General features: G+C 43.5%; 1 protein-coding gene across 2 annotated transcripts in view; it reads left to right on the forward strand.

The window, feature by feature from the left end:
* Positions 1 to 921: 921 nt before the first annotated feature.
* JAK1 (Janus kinase 1) overlaps positions 922 to 14,613 on the forward strand; it is a 137,865-nt gene continuing 124,173 nt past the window's right edge. Inside the window, exon 1 of one of the 2 annotated variants that reach the window (XM_065911523.1) lies at positions 922 to 1,157. The gene's annotated coding sequence lies outside the window, so the exon portion shown is untranslated. Of the gene's footprint in view, positions 1,158 to 1,796; positions 2,003 to 14,613 lie in introns of those variants that run through there. The other variant, XM_065911532.1, reaches the window with a different exon arrangement.

Raw genomic sequence — 14,613 nt, forward strand, 5'->3', positions numbered from 1 at the left:
ATTTTGAGGAGATACTGGTATATTTTAAGCATGGGAATGAGTGGAACACTCACATGTGAATTTTAAAAAGCTCACTGTGTAGAACTGGAGACTGCATTGAATACAGAGTGACAATTTAAGATATATTTGTGGTCCTTCAGATGAGATGAGAGATGGTGGTAGCCAGGATCATGCTGTTGGAACACTTAGAGAAACAAGTGGACTGGAGACATGCTCAGGAAGCAAAATTACCAGGATTTGGTCATAGACTGCCTGTGGGGTACGAACCTTGGCTATAGTATGATCTTGACTAGGATAATTAATCCTTGATTTGTTTCCTCATGGATGAAAGGAAGACAAAACCAACTTCGAGGGATTATTAGTACAAAATTAAAATCGCTGACACACATTAGATATCAACAAATGTGTTTATTACTATTTATACGTTTTTTAAAAAAACTTCTAAGACCTTTAAATACAGAATGGGTAGGATGTGGAGTAACCTGTCAATGTAGGGAGATTTATTTCTTAAGTTCTGTTAGCCTCGGGCTTCACTAGCTCGCCTCTCGCTCAGTGGGAAGAGAGTCAAAGGACTGTGAGAAATGCACCGCAGTGCACAAAGATGTGGTGAAGTGCACTCCAAATCTGAGAGGGGTCTATCTACGGCCAAATCCTGACAATTTCACTTTCTGGCCGCAGACCTCTAATTCCTGCATTGGTGTTTTAGACTACGTGGTAAAAAGAAGCGAGTGAGGGGCGGGGGCGTGAGCAAAGCAGGATGGGGGCGGGGCGGGAAGGCTGGAGGCGCTGGGCCCTGCGCGGCGGCCCTGCCACCGCCTCCGCCTCCACCGCGGTCCCCGCCCCGCTTTCCGGGGCAGCTGTGCGTGACGCCACGAGGAGGCGGGACCTGCCGCGGGGTGGTAGGCGGGGCCAGCCGCGGGGCGGGGCGGGAGGCGGGTGCGTCGCCCAGCGCAGGCCGCGGCGGCCGCCGAGTAGCTAGCCGCCGCAGACTTGCCCCGGCCCTCACCCAAAAGGTGATTGCCCACCCTGCGCCCACTCCTCAGCCCCCGGCGCATCAACGCCGGGGCCCTGGGGGGTTAGCCGCTTAGGGAGCTGGCCGCCTGACCCTGACCCTCGCAGTGACCCGGAGCCCCCCGGCCCAGGCGCACACGGAAGTGGTGAGTGTCACCGAGTGGAGGTAGAGAAGCCTGCGGCGGCCGTGGGCAGCGAGACGAGGGGCGCTCAGCCCGGCACTGGTGGGAGACGCGGCTGCCGCTCTCGGGCCTCGCGCGCCGCGCACCCTGGGTCGCTCCTCGCGCTGGACCTGGGGGCCGGGCCGGGCCGAGGTAGGGGCGGGCTGGGAAGGCGGGGGATTTCCAACGGAGCAGAGCCGGCTGGCGGCGGGGAGATCCGGGGCCGGGGCCCCCCAGGCCCGAAGGGGAAAGGTTAAGGCTCTCTGCCCCCTCCCCCAGAGTGCACACCAAGTTTTCATAAACAAGCCTGGGACGCGCTGACATCCTGTTTATACCACCCCGAGATACAGGCGCGGGGTTGAGGTTTGACGTCCCTCGCTCTTGCACCGAGAACTTGACCGCCAGCCCTTTGGCAGAATTGCCGGGGAGCGGGAGGAGGATTTTTCAGGCCTCAGGACCGATGCTGAGGGTCTTATTCTTTGACTTCTTTGCCACCTTAGCGAAGGAACATTTCTAGGATCCGGGGCCCTGTTTGGGGCAAAGGGGCGTCTGCGACTCAGGAGACGCCCCCTCCCCTTTTAGGTTCTTTTGGGACTCGGACCCCAGGCAACCGGCGAAAAGTGTGAATGACGCACCCTGGGCCGGAGGGCCAGGGAAGAGGAACAGTGAAGAGCCGTTCGGAGAATTGTGAATCCTTCTGTAAAGGGTCTCATTAACCGAAAGTAGGGCTGGTCTCTGGCTCCTTGTCTAACTCCTCAGACTCCGTCCGCGCGCGGTCATCAAACATCAAAAAAGAGACGTCGCTTTAGCAGGGCTAGTAAACACCCCTCGTAAGTCACTCCCCAAGGTTCCAGGGATGTGGGCGCCTTGGATGTGTGTTTACCGAGGAATTTCTCTAGGAGACTAGAAAAAGGGTATGATTATTACCAGGTGTTCGTGCACCTTTTTTTTTTTTTTTTTGGTATGGCATATTCTTTGTGAATTCTTTTGTGTCCATGGCAAGAAGACCCGGTCCCCCGTGCCACTTCGCTTAATACGTGGCTGTGAGCTGTTTTCTGTCCCTGGTTGGATACATGCTATTAACTTTTTTTTTTTTTTTTAAGAGTCCAGGACTTTTCTCTCAGTGGCAGTTTACAGCTGTATAAAATTGTCATTACTTTTTTTCGGTGGAGGAAAGCGTTAAAAACCTGACATAGTTAAGTGATGAGTATAATGCAGAAACAATTAAATGTGATCGTGGAGTGTCTGGTTGTTGACTTTTTTTTTTTTTTTTAAGAAAGAGAGATTTGCATTATGGGCATTTACAGAGTGGAAAAAAATTTTTTTAAAATGAACATTTTATATTGATTAAATCTTTGTTCCTCCCTTTCCAAAACCCCATTTTGCGTTGTTTCTGGCTTTTGCTTTGGGTGACTGTTTTTCAAGACCAGGCAGTCGTTTTTATTGAAGGATCAATGTGTTCTTCTGTACTTTGTGGTGAAGGTTAATGGAGGCTACAAGGGTACCAGACACTTTGGGTACAATAGGCATTGTAATATGGAGAAAATGTCTCCTATGTATAGATCCAGATCACATTTAAAGACGCAAGTGCATCATATCTACAAGATTGTGAACAGTGTGAACAGGAATAATCACAACCTCTTAACTCTCTGTATTGTATTAGCTAAGCACTTATACTGTGTTTTAGTTTCTCTAAATACCAAAATGTATTTTTTTAGTACTAGGGTTGCAGTGTGACACTCCGTATTGAATAAACCTAGTTTAGTTTCCCCATTCCACAATATACTAATTGCTTATTATTATTGAGAAATGATGATTGAGGGTGAATAAATTATATAGATAAAATACTTCAAACATTTCCCAAAATATAACTGTTTCAATTTGTTGTAATTTAGTCAGTCTTAATATCAATTTGGCTAATGCTCTATATGTGTTTAAAATCTCTGATCAATTGGTATCTACCCTTTACAGGTTTAAAGTGTTAAGGGGAATTAGCTTGCAAAATGTTTTCAATTTAGACATTTGCTAAAAAGCTGGTGAAAGTATTTTGAGGGCAGAGTTGCTTTTTGCAGGAAAAGAGACTCTTTAAATGACATGAAGAAATGCTTCTAAATGGGATAATGAAGTCTGCAAGGCTAGATTCTGGGTTCACAAACACTAATGGTTTCAACTGCAGACCAGAAATTCTAATAATGTTTTGAAGTTATCGCTCAGTTTCTTCTGAATAGCTTGAAGTATATGTTTGGACAGAAACCCAGCTGAAGCAAGTGTTGAGAATGTGTAGGTTTATACCCATTTTAATAGAGGGGACACTAAGGTATAGCTGCATTCATAAGATTTATTAACAAAGACTGAGGTCTGTTTTTACCCCTTAAATGCACATTATTTTATATATCTTTATTATGTATATACTTATTATGGTCTAATGTGATAATATGCTCTTAGAAGATATATCATCTGAGATGTGAGTATTTACACAAGGAAATTTTTCTTGTTTGTTTTCACATTAAAAAAGTATTTTAAGTGGATAGAGAATTGATTAATTAACTGAATCTTGCTGAGCAAGAGCATCTGATGGTCTGTGATTTATCATGGCCCAGTGTTCTGTGGAGCCTTATCATAGAATAAAGATACCAGAAAGAACCTTGTAGATTCTTTTGGACCAGTGTTCCTCAGCTGGGTATAACTGTGCGCCTAAGGAGGTATCTGCAGTTTCTGGAGGCATTTTTAGTTGTTACAACTGTTGGGGGTGCGATGGGAGTGGGGAGGCAGTGTTACTGGTATCCAGTGGGTAGAGGTCAAGGATGCTGTTAAACATCCTCCAGTGCCTGGTGCAGCCCCCTACAGCAAAGAATTCTCTGGCTCAAAATGTCGGTAGTGTGCTTGAGAAATTATGCTTTAGCCAAGTGGGTAACAAGATCCTGGCTTCTGTCATGGCAGGCTGCTTCACTCAGGCACCTATTTTCTTCATCTGTAAAATATCCACTTTGGCCATCACACAAAGCTGTTGGGAAAAATTACAAAAATAATGGATAGAAAGCATGAAGTGCTGCGCAAATTATAACTATTGTGAAGACGTGATTTTTTTTTTAAAATTGAAGTGTAGTTGATTTACAGTTTTGTACCAATCTCAGCTGTACTGCAGTGACTCAGTAATACACACATGGACTTTTTAAATATTCTTTTCCATTATGGTTTATTAAATATAGTTCCCTGTGTGATACAGTAGGACCTTGCTGTTTATCTATCCTACATATAATTGTTTGCATCTCCTAGTCCCAAACTGCTGGTCTTTCCCTTCCCCATCCTGCTCCCTCTTGGCAATCACTTATAGAGAACCCTCTTGGTATCTTCTTTGTAAGATGTGATTTTTTAAAATAAATGAATTGTTAGATATGCTGGTTGTTGAGGAGGAAAAGGGGTGCAGTATGTTGAATGCCAAGATTGGATGGTTTGGTGTTATTAACTTCTTTATTCATTTTTTAGGGTAGAGGATTTATTTAATGTAGTTTTATTATTATTAGAGCATAAAATTTTTATCTCTATTATTTCTTTAAATGTAAAGATTTTCTCATTTAACTCATTGTTTAAAAAAAAAATTAGAACATAAAGTCGAAAGTACAGGAGAAAAGTCAGCCATGGCCCACTCCCTTACCCATTTAAGGACAAGTTCTTACCAGTTTTTTTTTTTTTTCTATTAGCGTCATTAATGCAGAAGAAGAGTTAACTATGGAAAAAGCAGCAGCTGGTGACCAGGGAAGGTGCTGTTTGTTTTTGTGCCCTTCATTTTCCCCCTAATAATTATGTACAGTCGGTTATGTTGTAGGAGACATGAGAGGAATTGGTTCTTTGTTTTTGTACTTTGTCAACCACCCCCCGCCCGTGTCCTTGTTTGGCACGCTGCTTCCTCTCTGCTGCTTGCTCCCCTCTCGGCTAGGTGCGCCTCTATTGCTTCCTGTCTCCAGAACCCTATGGTAACATGGGGTTTTAGCAGCTGCCATGTTGAAATGACCGCGTTTCAGGGCAGGAAACGACTTCCTATGAGTATTCTTTCCTCTGAAGTGCACCAGCTTTTTTGGCAATTTGAGGCAACAAGAAAGCATGAAAGTTTTCAGTTCATTTCCGTGGTATATTTACTTCTGAGGTTTTATGATCTGTGATGCTTAGCAGCTGTCAGTGGGCACACAGGTTTTCCTTGGTGCTCTGAGTAAACTGCCAAATGCCGAGGCAAGACCTGCTTTAGAAGCAATGAAAACTTCTTTAAGTCTGCTCTAGACAGAAGACTGAGCTGGTCTTTGTTGGGATTTTTTTAATCTGTGGTAACTGAATTGACTTACCATTAATATTCACACAGCACTCTGTTGCATTCATTTATTTATTTAGTAAATACTTCTTGAGCTTCTGTTATGAGCCTCAGGGAGGGAGTAAATAGAACAAAACAGGCAAAAATTCTACTTTTATAGAGTTTGGTGGATGATCCTATGTATGTTCAGAGTGTCTTCGTTGCAGGTTATGCACATAATCCTACATTATAGAATGTTTCCTAGAAACCATCATGGTACTCCTTTAAAGTCAGAGCGCAAAGTAGCTCCCCACTTGTTCCCCACTTTTTATATTATAGATTCAATAACTCATTCTTTGTATATACAGAGATCTCTTTGGTACCTGCAAAGTTCCTGGCAGATGGATAAGACAGTTTGTATGGAAACAAGCCTGCTATAAATATAACACAATGTGGTTGATATTATAGTAGAGGTCAGAGTTAAGAGAGCACTTTAGCCCCTGAAGAGAGCTGAATCCTGCTTGGAGCCCTTGTCTAATGCTTTTTTTTTCTTTTTTTTTTTTCCTGGCTGCTCCACGCAGCATGGGCATGTGAGGTCTTTAGTGACCAGGGGCTATCCCCGAGCCGCCTGCAGAGGAAGCGAGAAGTCTTAACCACTGGACCACCAGGGAAATCCCTCCAATACATTTTTTTTTTTTTGACAAAAATCATTTGAGTTGAGCTTGAGGAGTGAGTAGGAGTTCTTTTTCTTAGGGGTGAATGGAAATTTAGGCAGAGATAGAGCATGAGCAAAGGCACAAAGGTGGGCATGTGCCTGTGGGTGACCAGTTTGGAGGTGGCCACAGTGAGCAGAGCAGGGTACTGAGAGGCAGCAGAAAGAGGTTGGGCTTGGACATGCAGGATGGGGCCAGACTCTAAAGACTACTCAAGTCTCTGAACGTTGTGAGTTCAGAGACTGTGGCCTATGTTGAATGAATGGACTGGGAAGATGGGAAGCCATTCAGAGTTTTTGAGCTCCAGAATAGCATCATTAGAAAATGGAAGTACTGACTGTTCTATAAAGGATCAGCTTCATTTGATCATTGTGCAACTGTTCATCCTCTGCATCACAGAAAATGGTCCTTACTATCCACCATTTATCAATTGTTCAGAAGACTGCTAGGAAATAGAAAATACTTGAGTCAGAATAGATGTCATGAAGCCCACATATGCTTTCCTTATAGTAGAGTAAAATTTTATTTTGCTTTGCTTTTAATTTATAAAGGATTTGTATACAATTAACTGATTCTCAAGGCAGTAGGAGATTAAATACAACAAATGCAAGAGTTAGGAATTGTAAAGAGGGTGAATACAGGAAGGCACACTGTCTGAGGCAGGCAGTGTTAATTTTTATACTGGAAGTGAATGAGGAGAGGTTTATGAAAAGCAGAACCTTAACTCAAAAAGTGAAGCACCCTGTATGGGGCCATTTAGTGGAGAGGCAGATGCCATCGTAAATACCGTAGCATACGGAAGGTGTCATTCTCACAACACAGTACAGTAATTGATATGGAAAATGAGCAAACCATTCAGAAGAGAAGAGGTCAAGTTGTGGAACATAATGGAAATGAGGCCAGGAACTTCTGGTCTCTCGGAGAAAAGGGCAACTTTAGGGGTTTAGAGATATGCAAGTGGTAGGCAGAGGTGGGGGTGGAGTCCGAAGCTGCTGTCATGATTGCGACAGGGCAGTCTTGAAGAAAGAGGTTTCTTCAGTGTGAAAACCCGGTGAGGAATCTTTGCTCGGCAGGAGGAGCTTTCACTCTTCAGGGAAAGTGACTTGAGTGATCTACCTCTGCAAACCTAAGGAGGGGAGCTGTGGCTTTCTGTGGAGTAGGTAATGATAATTGCTGGAACCCACCAGTGAGGCGGGGGGAGAGACTCAATCAGGTCAGCTTAATTACACCTCTAGATAGTGCAGACTTACTGTCTTGTTTTTTATGTAGTCTGTGTTTGGAGGCTTAGTTTGATCCTAGCTGTAAGAATGTGGGCAGGTTATACCTGTTTCCTTACCCATAAGAGGAAGATGAGGCAGTACCTACCTCTAGGATTATTTTGAATATTGAGTGACTGACTGCACCTAAAGGTTTCGGAGTGGTGCCAGGCACATGTTATGGTGTTATGAGTTAAACGTTTGCTGGCTCTCTCGCTCGCTCTCTTTTTTTTCCCTTCTAATTGGTAAATATGCTTTGTGTTAAAAATGGAAGAGTTCAAAGTATATCCAGAATGCTGTAAGATGGTAGGGAAGTGGACCCACTAAACACAAAAGTAGCTGATTCATTCAATATTAGAAAGGCTTCAGTTAGAAATGGATAAATCAAAAATGGTTAGGCACCTAAAGAAGATATTTTCTCAAATCTAGAAGAGTTTAGTATGTAGACAGCACTAAGGTGGTAAATAAATTAAGTTTTGCCCTTTTTTTAAGAAAAAATGAGAAACAGAGGTGCTTTTAATTTAACTTTAAATGCCATCCAAGGTATATAATTTGGTAGGAATGTATTAGACTTTCTGGGAAAGTCAATATAAAAATACTGTGTTGCTCTCCCTGATTCAGTTTACTTAGCGAGTGGTGAGCTGTTGGCAGAGGGGCACCAGCATACCTGTTTGTAAAATGGTGTCTTTAGAGTTGTGTAGAATTTAAAATCTTATGAATCAGATAATGTCCTAGGGAATTTGCTGTTGAAGGAATTAGAAACATTTATGAGAACTCCTAAATAATGTTGTTTCCCCTGAATGCTGTTTTTATCAGTTTCTTTTTCCATGTGTGTGTAGTATTTTCCTAAAGCAAGACTTTCCTAAAATATAAAATTGTACAAAAGTTGGCCCTTCTTCCTAATCACACTTTAAATATATCTATATTTGTTTCTCAGTAATGTTTATGTTGCATTTATTCATATTCTCAAGAACAGTAGTTGTCATATGGTTGGAAAGGCACTCTTGATGATAGGCTCATTCCATGTGCTCTGATAAACAAAGAAGTGAGCTGTCTCTTCTCCTTGTCTTTACATTTGAGAAGGAAAGTGACAGTAAAACTCCCTAGTTTTTACTGGGGAGGTGGTGCATAACGTAGGGAAGTCCAGCTCAAATGGTGAACAGGCTGACTGATCTATAGATATTAAAAAAGATAAATTTAGGTCTGTTAATCCCAGGTACATTGGGTAATTCAGACAAGTTGAATGTATAAAGGAGAAATAGATAAGAACACTTTGTAGTTAATGCAACTCTTGTTTTAAATGGTGTCTTAAAGGGCTTAAAGGTATTAGAACTGACAGCAGTTTATTCAGTTAAGCACAATTTTATCTGCAGGCTTATTTGCACAGTTAATTTGCTCAGACTGTAGCAAGGCTGTAATTTATAGCAATTTTTTCAATTAGTAGAATTTAATCTTTTATGTTACAGTGGGAGAAAAGAAAGAAGAAAAAAATCTAGGAAAAAACAATCTGCCAAATGTATATTTTCCCAGCGAAAAATCTTTTTATAAAACTAGCTGAAAAAAAACAAAAACACTAGCTGAATGGGCCACACAACAGGGAGGCAGACAGATGAGATTGTATCATAGAGTGGTACATTGGGTGTTTTGCCAAGTACACCTGCAAATCCACTTCAGGGCTAATTCACAAAATACAGATTTAAAAAGGAAGATGCTTTAATGCCTGTATTTAATATTCTGACAGATTTTGTTCAGTTAAAGTCATCTGTAAAGCTATGGTCAGGTCTGCTAATCACTGTATATCAGTTACCTCATTGGGAAGATCATCTGATGTAGGATGGTATCTCAAAACACTACCCCCCCCCCCTTTTTTTTTTTTTTACATATTTAGAATGACATTCACCTAATTGGTCAGAAGTAGGAAGGGGAGATCAGAGGAGGCCAGACTGGCCTGAACATAAATTGTAAGCCTACCTGATGTGGGATTTGGGGAGTAATAAGCCACTTGTGATGCATAAACTGCTTGAGATAAAATTGCTCTCGGGTTTTCATGTTCATTCCATTCAGTCAGTTCAGTTCAGTTCAGTCGCTCAGTCGTGTCCGACTCTTTGTGACCCCATGAATCGCAGCACACCAGGCCTCCCTGTCCATCACCACCTCCCAGAGTTTACCCAAACTCATGTCCATCGAGTTGGCAATGCCATCCAGCCATCTCATCCTCTGTCGTTCCTTCTCCTTCCGCTTTCAGTCCCTCCCAGCATCAGGGTCTTTTCAAATGAGTCAACTCTTCGCATGAGGTGGCCAAAGTATTGGAGTTTCAGCTTTAGCATCAGTCCCTCCAATGAACAGCCAGGAGTAGTCTCCTTTAGGATGGACTGGTTGGATCTCCTTGCAATTCAGGGGATTCTCAAAAGTCTTCTCCAACACCACAGTTCAAAAGCATCAATTCTTCGGTGCTCAGCTTTCTTCACAGTTCAACTCTCACATGCATACATGACCACTGGAAAAACCATAGCCTTGACTAGACGGACCTTTGTTGGCAAAGTAATGTCTCTGCTTTTTAATATGCTATCGAGGATGGTCGTAACTTTCCTTCCAAGGAGTAAGAGTCTTTTAATTTCATGGCTGCAGTCACCATCTGCAGTGATTTTGGAGCCCAAAAAAATAAAGTCTGACACTGCTTTCACTGTCTCCCCATCTATTTCCCATGAAGTGATGGGACCAGATGCCATGATCTTAGTTTTCTGAATGTTGAGCTTTCAGCCAACTTTTTCCTCTCTCCTCTTTCACTTTCATCAAGAGGCTCTTTAGTTCTTCCTCACTTTCTGCCATAAAGGTGGTGTCATCTGCATATCTGAGGTTATTGATATTTCTCCCAGCAATCTTGCTTCCAGCTTGTGCTTCTTCCAGCCCAGTGTTTCTCATGATGTACTCTGCATATAAGTTAAATAAGTTCATTCCATTACTTATCCATTCTCTGTAGATTGTATATTATGTGATAACATGATGGGCCTGATTCCTGCCCTCAGAAGCTGCCTTGCTAGTAGAAGACATAATACTTAAACAGTTACACAACTGCTTGTTACAAGAATGCTGAGTACCTGGAGAGATGTTTTAGTTTCGTATAAAGCAGAGGTGGGGGGGCAGTAAGAAGAGGGGGCTCTTTGTGATTTTTTTTTTTAATTGGAATATGAAGAGTGAAAGAGCTAGCCAGGCCAAGGGGCTGAGGAGGTTTTCCAGCCAGAGGAAGCTGCGCAAGGGATCTGAGATGGAACCAACACTGCAGCTGGAGCAGAGAGGACAGGGGGGCAGACTGGTGAGTCGGCTGCTACCCGATGAGGCAGGGCCTTATCATAGCACAGCAGGGGAAATTGAAGGCTTTAAGACATGGATTATGGAACTGGAGTCATTGTATGAAATATAGAAGGATTCCCCACCCCACCCCACCCCTGGGAGCACCTCTGCCCACTCTGCTGCCAAGTGCCTTGAAAGTCTTACTTCCTCCCACGTGCTCATTCTTTAACCCTTTGCTATCTGACTACGATCTCCACACTCTTAAGACTTGTTTGAGGTCACCAGTGACCTTTTTGCTGTCACACTGAGGCCTTTATAATGCACTTGTTATCTGAGGCATTTTGATGCTGCTAAACACTCCTTCCTGAAAGATGCCCCACCCCACTGCTGTCTGGCTTCTGAGACAATACTTTTTTCCTTTCTCTCCTTGTCTTTGTTTTCTCTTAGGTGTCTTCTCTTCCTCTTCTTTCTCTCCTGCCCCCATCAAAGACTTTCCTAAAGGTTCTGCGAATGGCAGATCTTACGTGTTCCTAGAACTGTGCAGATGACCTGCTTTCACCTGTGTTCTTTTATTCATATTCCTTCTTCTCCACTCCCTACTTGCCCAAATACTGACTGAGCAGCTTTAGGCAAATGTTCAGGGCACTGGGGACACAGGAATAAGAGGTAGGGTCTCGTTCTTAAGGTGCCAACATTCGAAGAAGATGTTAAACATGGTAATTAAGAAGATCATTTCAGGTGAGGATAAAGAAGCAGTATGGTATGGGTAGAGAATGCTTAGGTAGGCAGGAGAGGGGCTTCCTCTGAGGAAATGGCATTTGGGCTCAGACTGCAGGAGCCAGGCCATGCCAGGACCTGGAGGAAGAATACCAGGCAGAGAACAGCGGGCGCCTAGACCCCTTGGTGGGATGATCTTTCTATTCCATGGTGGGCTTGCTTACCTGCATGTCTTGTTGATACCTCCTATTTAACTGCTCCAGAATTGATAGCATCTTTTTCTAACCCAGCCAACCAGCGGATGATTTCTCTGTTCCCCTTAGTACTAAGTCTATTCATAGCCCTCGAAACCAGTGGTCAGAAAACTTTTCCTTTAGAGAGGAAGACAGTGAATATTTTCAACTTTGAGGATCATGCCACTCTGTGACAACTCCACAATTCAGCAGCTGTGTAACTAAAGCAGACATAGACAACATGTAAACCAACGAGTGTGCCTGTGTTCCAGGAGAACTTTATGTGTGGACCCTGACATTCGCGTTTCCACTTGTCACAAAATATTTTTTCCCTAGCCATTTCAAAATGTGAAAATCGGGGACCTCCGTGGTAGTCCAGTGGTTCACACTCCGCACTCCCGGTGCAGGGTGTGCGAGTTCAGTTCCTAGCTGGGAAAGTTCCACATGCTGCGTGGTATGGACCCAAAATTAAAACTTGTACATTTCTTTGCTGTGGAAAGCAGGCGGGAGGCCAGACTTGGCATGTGGACCCAAGGGTGCTGACCCCTGCCTTATTTCATCTTGGTTTCTCTCTCTCCCTCCAGCCCCCAGTTCAGCAGTTTGCCAGACCGTCTCAGTGCTCCCTCCCAGTGTGTGGCGGCGCCTTTGTCTGCTCTGCTGTTCCCTGCCTCTGACCTAGCTTTCTTTTCTTTGCCTGGGTGATCACAGTGGTCTCCAACCCAGTCTCCCTGCCTCCAGCCTTCCCCTTCCGTCTATCTTCCCCACAGACATTGGAGAATCTTCTTGCAGTTGACTCATGTCATAGAATTTCCCTGACTGCTGCCTTTATGAGCTCTGTTGTCTGCAAAAAACAGTGCGAATTCCACCTTTGTGTAGTATTCTAGAGTCCCTGTCATAAGATCTCAGTTTTGCAGCTTGTTGTCCCATTTCTCTCAGCTGCACTGTGCCCAAATAGATGGTTCACTGTTTTACCTTTGTGCCTCCAACATTTCTCCTATTTTTTCCTGCTTCCTCACCCCCTGTGGACTTTGCCCGTGCCTCATGCTCTCCATCTGTCACAGTTCTGTAACTATCGAGGTCCCTTTAAGCGTCCCTTACCCCTCCGCCTCAAGCTCCCACAGAAGGCCTGTGTTATGTATGCTTCGTTCTTCGGCTGGGTGCAGCGCTCTTTTCTAGGGCATTGTGCTCTGCCTTGTGCTTCAGCTCCTTTGTAGACTTGCCTGCACTGTGCAGTTCCGAGGTTCTTGAGGACAGGGACTTATTCACTGTAATATCCCCTTTCACAGAAGGTACATGGTGGTTTATTCAGTAAATGCTAAATCCTGTGTAAACGATTTGTAGAGGCTTAAAGGGGGAACATTTTTCCTAGGAATGTGACCACATTAAATCCTGACTCTTATATGAAGTAGTACAGTTTTGTGAAAGATCAAATATTTTTGGAAGACTACGGTGGTATTCTTGGTCCTGTCATAAGTTTGAATGTTCCTCTTCAGGAATTGATATGTTTCCTTTTGTAAAAAAGAAAAAGAGAAAGACTGCTCAGTAAATCATGTTTCCTTTCCTAAAAACGCAAGGCCAAGTTATTTGCTTATTTTAGTTTGCTGCTGGAGAAGGAAATGGCAACCCACTCCAGTATTCTTGCCTGGAGAATCCCTTGGACAGGGGAGCCTGGTGGGCTGCTGTCCATAGGGTCGCACAGAGTCAGACACGACTGAAGCAACTTAGCTTGCATGCATTGGAGAAGGAAATGGCACCCCACTCCGGTGTTCTTGCCTGGAGAATCCCTTGGACAGGGGAGCCTGGTGGGCTGCCATTTGTGGGGTCGCACAGAGTCGGACACGACTGATGTGACTTGGCAGCAGCAGTCTGCTGTTCATTTTTCTCACAATAGTTTCCCTGCCTCAGTCTTCCACCAGATCACTTGTCACATGTATTAAGCACATTTAATGAATGGTTCTGGTGTATGTGTGTGTGTGTGTTTATGTGTATAAGAAGCCCCAACTTTTGGTGAGAAATAGAAATTTAAATAAAAAATACTGTGCCCCTGTTTACACAACCTGATGTGACCTAAAGATGGTGAATATCTTGGAAGAAGCAGGCAAAAAGGTCCTGGGGCAATACGGGAATCATGATGTCAGTTTGGTGGAAAATGAGCAAACCACTTTCTAAGTATCTTGTGCTCTTTTGGTGAACTTGTCCTTTGGGTAGCCCACGTCTCCCAGGTTTGTGGGGCATGTAGCACATCTTGTTAAGTGCTAAGGAGAGGGAGCAAGAGGATGAGACTCAAGATTAGTAAGCTTTTACTACGTGTCCGCTGTTTACGTGCTTTGCATTTGATATTTAATTTAATCTTTTAATAGCCAGAGAGTTGAATCTTAATGGCATCATTTTCCAGATGAGCAAACAAAGCTAATGGCATAGCTGGAATTCAAATTTGCAGCACTCTCATTTAAAAAAAAAAAAAGCTTTCTACTCTTACTCCTTCCCTCCTAGCTTTACCGAGATCCAGTTGGAAAACTCTTTAACTCTTAAAAAGACCTTCTTTCTATTGTCTTGTCATTCCCTACCTTTTATTTCTGACATTGGCATTGAAATGAGAACCCAAGGAGTGCGGTACTATCCTCCTTTCCAACCTAATGCTTCTGAAGCAGTTTTAGGCTTTAGGAGAAGTGCCTCTAGCCACCTGTGTTGTGTTTGGTATTGTTAGATGCTAACAATACTTCCACAAGGGAAGCCCAAGAATACTGAAGTGGGTAGCCTATCCCTTCTCCAGGGGATCTTCCCAACCCAGGAATCAAACTGGGGTCTCCTGCATTGCAGGCGAATTCTTTGCCAACTGAGCTATCAGGGAAGCTGTAAAGTGGATTTAATAGAACTTGTCACCATGGCTGTTTTGTGAAGGTTAAATAACTTAGTTCACCATTTCAGACAGTGCCTGGGATTCAGTAC

The sequence above is a fragment of the Muntiacus reevesi genome, chromosome 1 (assembly GCF_963930625.1).
Source record: "Muntiacus reevesi chromosome 1, mMunRee1.1, whole genome shotgun sequence".
Taxonomy (NCBI): domain Eukaryota; kingdom Metazoa; phylum Chordata; class Mammalia; order Artiodactyla; family Cervidae; genus Muntiacus; species Muntiacus reevesi.